We start from the raw sequence: 6742 nt of genomic DNA on the forward strand, positions 1-6742 counted from the left end.
CTCCTCCTCCTTCTTCTTCTTCTTCTTCTTCTTCTTCTTCTTCTTCTTCTTCTTCTTCTTCTTCTTCTTCTTCTTCTTCTTCTTCTTCTTATTGTTGTTGTTATTGTTGTTGTTGTTGTTATTGTTGTTGTTATTGTTGTTATTATTATATATTATTATTTTAGCCAAGATTACAAAGACCAAGATGGATTGGAGTCAAAAGAACAAGGCTGTCACAGTCACACAGGAGCTCCTTAAGACCTGTCTTTCTAAGCTTCTCAAGACTTAAAGGAGGAGTGGAGAAGGCTTGATGTCATCAAATCTAAGAATGCTTGATTTAGATTAGAATTCGAATTAGATTAGAATTTGGGGGGGGGGGGAACAGCTGGCTGGATCAGTGGATTGAGAGCCAGGCCTAGAGATGAGAGGTCCTGGGTTCAAATCTGGTCTCAGATACTTCCCAGCTATGTGACCCTGGGCAAGTCACCTAACCCCCATTGCCTACCCTTACCACTCTTCTACCTAGGAGCCAATACACAGTATTGATTCTAAAATGGAAGGTAAGGGCTTAAAAAAAAAAAAAGATTAGAATAGAGGAGTTTCCATTGATGGGGAAATTAACAGAGCTCAGGAACTTGTCCGGCGTGGGCTCGGAAGTGATAACCTACAAATCCACCTTCGGCTACTAAAAGGAGCCAAGATTCAGATTCTGGATGAGGCTACCAGAGCTGGGAAGGGCGAAAGGTGTCAGATCTCTGCAGAGACCCAACCCTGTAACCAGAGAAGGTCAGAAAGAGTGCCACAAACCTACAGAATGAATGCGAAGTAAACAAAAAGAGGGAAAAAAAGCTAAAAAGAGACGAAATAGAATTTCAGAGACTAACTGGACCTACAGCACCAACCCGGCTTCTAGAACCCACTTTTGTCTTTCATAATACAAAATGCAATAAGGAATTTGGCTAGAACTGGCTCTGTTGACTTTCCTTCCTTACTCTCCACCCATCCCTTAACACTAGGCAGCCAGGCTTAGGCGGGTGAGTTCAGGGTAGGAGGACCTGGAGCTGAATCCCAGATCTGCCACTCTGACCTTGGCTGTACTCCATTATCTCTAGAGTCCCTCCTAGCTCTGGCTCTCTGATCCAAGGTCGCCAGTGACCTCACCATTGCTACGTCTAATGGTGTTTGTGTTCTCATTCTTCATTCACGTTGAATCCTCTGCCGCCTATGACGTGCCTGGCAACTCCCTAATTGGAACTCTTCCCCGAGTTGGTTTCTCTGCCACTGTGCTCTCCTCATTCTTCTGTATTTGGCACCATTCTTGCTGATCTAGGCTGTTCCTTAACCTGCATTCTCATTGATTCTTTCAACAAATATTCTTTTTTTTTTTAACCCTTAACTTCTGTGTATTGGCTCCAAGGCAGAAGAGTGGTAAGGGTGGGCAATGGGGGTCAAGTGACTTGCCCAGGGTCACACAGCTGGTCAACAAATATTCTTAAATGTAGATAACTAAGGCATGGAAGGAGAAATCTGTATTACTTATAATCATTATCTTTTTATTTATTATTTATCATCATTACTTATCATTATTTATTTGTAATATATTATTTGATATTTAATATAATACTTAATGTAATTTATTATATTGTATTGTACAATAGAATATAATAATAAATAAATATTATGTATTTAATATTTCTCTTTAATAGGTTAAATATAAAATGATCCTGGTATAGAATAAGAGGTTCCCTCTCCAACCCTGCACTGTAGATTCCCTGTGGCTAGGGTCAATGTCCCCTTCTCCTCTGTAACCTTTAGCTCAGCTCTGTACTCTAAGTGCTCATATAAATGTTTATTGGATAAATGAAGAAGAAGCCTTGTCCTTTCCACAAATGTCCATCTTTGAACTCCTTTCCCTTTTTTCCTGATGCTCTGGTGTCTAAAGAGGGTTCTCCTATCTTAAGAAAAAAATAGGAGAAAATAGCATAAGGAAATGATGAAACTTCTTCAGGATAGAGTTGAATTTGATGGAGAGGCTTTAGAGCAGGGGCCAGCAACGTATGGCTCTTGAGCCATAATCTGGCTCTTTTGAGGGCCAGATGTGGCTCTTTCTGCAGGAGCCATAAAGTCCATTTTTTTTCAGGCGCTGTTACAGGAGCGGCACTGTGAGCACTGTACGGCTCTCACGAAATTACATTTTAAAAATGTGGCGTTTATGGCTCTCACGGCCAAAAAGGTTGCCGACCCCTGCTTTAAAGGAAGGGGATGATGACAACCTAGAGCATATGGTCAATATATGTCTTTGAGGTAACTGGTCGGATCAGTGGCTAGAGTGCTGAGCCTAAGTCAGGAAGTCCCGAGTTCAAATCCAGCCTCAGATATTTCCTAGCTGTATGACCCTGGGCAAGTCCTTAAAGCTTTGCAATCAACCTTTGCTTGCCTTAGTTTCCTCCACTAGTAAATAAATGTAAATTTCTTTATTGATATATTTATGTAAATAAAATAAAATTGGGATAACAGTTGCATCTGCTATTGAAGAGTTGTGAAGATCAAATGAGATATTTGTTTTGGGTTTTTTCAAAATCTTTAACATTCATCTTACAATCAATACTGTGTATTAGTTCCAAGGCAGAACAGTAAGGGCTAGGCAATGAGGGTTAAGTCACTTGCCCAGGGTTGCATAGCTAGGAAGTATTTGAGGTCAAATTTGAACCCAGAACCTCTCATCTCTAGGCCTAGCTCTCAATCCACTGAACCACTGAGCTCAACCCAAATGAGATATTTGTAAAACATTTGTTTTTTTTTAATTTTTTAATTTAAATTTTTATCTTTTTTGAACCCTTACCTTCCGTCTTAGAATCAATATTGTATATTGGTTCCAAGGAAGAAGAGAGGTAAGGGCTAGGCAATGGGAGTCAAGTGACTTGTCCAGGGTCACACAGTTAGGAAGTGTCTGAGGCCAGGTTTGAACCCAAGACTTCCCATCTCTGGGCCTGACTCAATCCACTGAGCCACCCAGATGCCCCCATTTAAAGCATTTAGCACAGTGCCTGGCACATAGTACTTAATAAATGTTTGTTCTTTTCTCTTCCTTCCCCTCCCTTTGAAAATGAAAGGGATTAGAAGGAAAACAATAGGGTCTTCTGAAGTTATACCTGTCATACCAGTGACACTGGCCTCCTTGATGGTCCTTCTACAAGATGCTCCATCTCTTGGTTTTAGGGCATTTTCTTTATCTATCTCCCATGCTGAGAATGCTTAGACCAGTGATTCCCAAAGTGGGCGCCACCGCCCCCTGGTGGGTGCTGCAGCAATCCAGGGAGGCGGTAATGGCCACAGGTGCATTTGGGGGCAGTGAATAACTGTAAGGGGGCAGGGATAGTATGTGACAGGGGGCGCTAAGTAATATTTTTTCTGGAAAGGGGGCAGTAGGCCAAAAAAGTTTGGGAATCACTGCTCTAGAGGCTCACCACTACCTGATAGCTTCCTTCAAATCCCATTAAAACCCTACCATCTGCAAGAAGCCTTTTTCTAGTCTCCCTTGCTGTTAGTGCTTTCCCTCTGAGATTATTTTCCTTCTACTATCTATATATCTTGATTGTTATTGTTCAGTCATTTTCTTTCTTCTCCAAGCCTTTATGACTATATTTGGGGTTTTCCTGGCAGCTAGCTGTCCCCTATTTATATCTTATATGTACCTGATTATTTTTTACCTTTTCCCCTATAAGATTGTGAGCTCCTTATGAATAGGGACTATCTGCAGGACTTCCTTCAAAAGGGTCCAGCTTTTGCCATTTTCTCTGCTGTGTTTTTTCCTTGGTTGCCCTGCTCTTGGGTTGACTTTTCTGCTAATGGCATCTGATGAGAGATAATGTTGTATCAATAGAGGCCATGGGAGTTCCCCATTAAGGCCACAAGGAGTCCCATGAAATAGACCTAGGTTTCTGGTCTTGACCTTTTTTTATTTTCTGTTTTAAGTGGCAAGATTGAAGACTCTGAATTTGTGAGTGATAAATGATCAGGAGTGTGAACATTTGAGTGTCTCAGCATCCCAGTGTCTGGGTTTTGTATAAATAGAGATTTTGAACCTTGGACTTTATCCCCCAGAAGTCCCTTAGTATTTCCTAAAACTCCCTTTAATCTCTTCTGCACCTCTTTGGCGTGGTCACGTTATTGTTTTATGAGTTCTGTAGCTCTTCCCTCTTGCTCTCTTCTTCATGAGCTTAGCTGAAGTTAGTTTAGCACCTTTTCACTCTAGTTTTCTATGGTAGTTTATTATTAATAAAACGTTATAAAATGTAATATTTAGTTCTTGCATATTAATTCTAATCTCTACAGCTTTATAGCCAGCTCAACATCAATGCTTGAAGATGGAGGAGTGACCTTTGAAATCTTTTTTTTTAAACCCTTAACTTCTGTGTATTGGCTCCTAGGTGGAAGAGTGGTCAGGGTAGGCAATGGGGGTCAAGTGACTTGCCCAGGGTCACACAGCTGGGAAGTGTCTGAGGCCGGATTTGAACCTAGGACCTCCCGTCTCTAGGCCTGACTCTCAATCCACTGAGCTACCCAGCTGCCCCAGGAGTGACCTTTGAGAGTGATCTTCAGGACCCAGCTTAGCAGTAACTGAGACCAAGACTCTGGCCACAATGCCACATTTGGACATGAAGTTGGTAAAACCAAATCTGTGTAGGACTTGAAGTAAATTTGAGCCCACTCTCCTTGGAGATTAAGGTAGGACAGCAGAATGCCCTGAGTGTTATGGAAGGAATGTTGATGTTGATATTTTAATTCTTACTCACATCTTCAAAGTAAATATGATTTGAAAAAGCTATTGAAATTAAGTGGAACTTGGGCATGACTTCCTGACTCCTAACAGTGGGAAAAGCACAGCCTGAGAAGGCTTGACTGATGGCTTTAGAAAAGAGACACCCCAAATCATATGAAAAAATGTTCTAAATCCCTATTGATTAGGGAAATGCAAATGAAAACAATTCCGAGGTATCACTTCATCCCTATCAGATTGGCCAATATATTGCAGTAAAGGAAAATGATAAATGTTGGAGGGACTGTGGCAAAATTGGGACACTAATGAATTGCCCATAGAGTTGTAAACTGATCCAACCTCTCTGGAGGGCAATTTGGAATTATGCCCAAAGGGCTATAAAACAATGCATAACCTATGATCCAATTATACCACTACTTGGTCTGTATCCCAAAGAGATAAAAAAAAAATGTGGGAAAGGACCCATTTGTACAAAAATATTATAGTTGCTCTTTTTATGGTGGCAAAGAATGGAAGCTACAGGGATATCCATCAATTGGGGCGTTGGCTGAACAAATTGTGATCTATGATGGTGATGGAATGTCCTTGTGCTATAAGGAATGATGAACAAGATGATATCAGAAAGAGCTGAAAAGACCTACATGAACTGATACAGAATGAAATAAGCAGAACCTGGAGAACACTATACATAGTAACAGCAATATTGTGGAATGATCAACTGTGATAGTTAGCTTTTATCTGCAATACAACAATCCAGGACAATTCTGAAGGATTTGTGACAAGGAATGCCATACACCTCCAGAGAAAGAACTGTTAGAGTTGGAATGAAGATCAAAACATGCCATTTTTCACTTGCTTATTTGGGTTTATGTTTTGGGGTTTTAGTTTTATAAAATTATATACTTATAAAAATGGACTACGGGGGCAGCTGGGTAGCTCAGTGGAGTGAGAGTCAGGCCTAGAGACAGGAGGTCCTAGGTTCAAACCCAGCCTCAGCCACTTCCCAGCTGTGTGACCCTGGGCAAGTCACTTGACCCCCATTGCCCACCTTTACCAATCTTCCACCTATGAGACAATACACTGAAGTACAAGGGTAAAAAAAAATGGACTACGGGGAAATATGTCTTACATGATAATATATGTATAACCCAGATTGAATTGCCTGCCAGCACCAGGAAGGGTAAGAGAAGGGAGGGAGGGAGAAAAGTTCTATCATATAACTTAGGAAAACTTGTGTGGAAATTTGATATTACGTGTAATTGGTAAAAAATAAGTAAAATCTATTTAAAAAAAAAGAGAGAGATGATCCCCAAATCCTCAAGGAACTCTCTAGAATCCTGAGAGGCATAGATGTATCAGGTCTTCCTCTGGGTGATTAAAGCCAGAAAATACTACATACTCTTTCTACTTCCTTTTCAATTGATCATCAAGCATTTAATAAGCATTTACTGTGATTGTGTTAAATGCTGGGGCTACAAAGAAAAAAAATGTTCCCTGTCCTCAAGGAGTTGATCTTCTGATGGAAGAAACAAATAACTATTTGCAAATAACTATACATGCAAATAACTAGATACCTACAAGAGAGGAATTTATTAGTGGCTGGTAGTATTAATTTGACTTTAGTTTCAGAACTGGAAAGGTGAGGGAAGATTGGTAGAGGCTAGAGTTTTCAAGGCAGCTAGTGTGAAGATTATAGGAGAATAAAGTTAGGGCAGCTAATGAGCACTGGGCCCTCATCTTCTTGAGTTCGAATCTGACCTCAGACTTCTTGGCTGTGTGACCCTGGGCAAGTCACTCAACCTTGGCTGATTCAGTTTCTTCATCTATAAACTGAGCTGGAGAAGAAAATGACAAGCCACTCCAGTATCTTTACCAAAAAAAAAACCCAAATGGAGTCATGAAGAGTTGGACAAAACTGAATAACAAAAGTGAAATGTAGCTAGAGTCAGCCTAGTTGTTATAGACCATGTGAAGCACTCATCA

The sequence above is a fragment of the Gracilinanus agilis genome, chromosome 3 (genome assembly GCF_016433145.1).
Source record: "Gracilinanus agilis isolate LMUSP501 chromosome 3, AgileGrace, whole genome shotgun sequence".
In the NCBI taxonomy this organism is placed as follows: Eukaryota; Metazoa; Chordata; class Mammalia; order Didelphimorphia; family Didelphidae; genus Gracilinanus; species Gracilinanus agilis.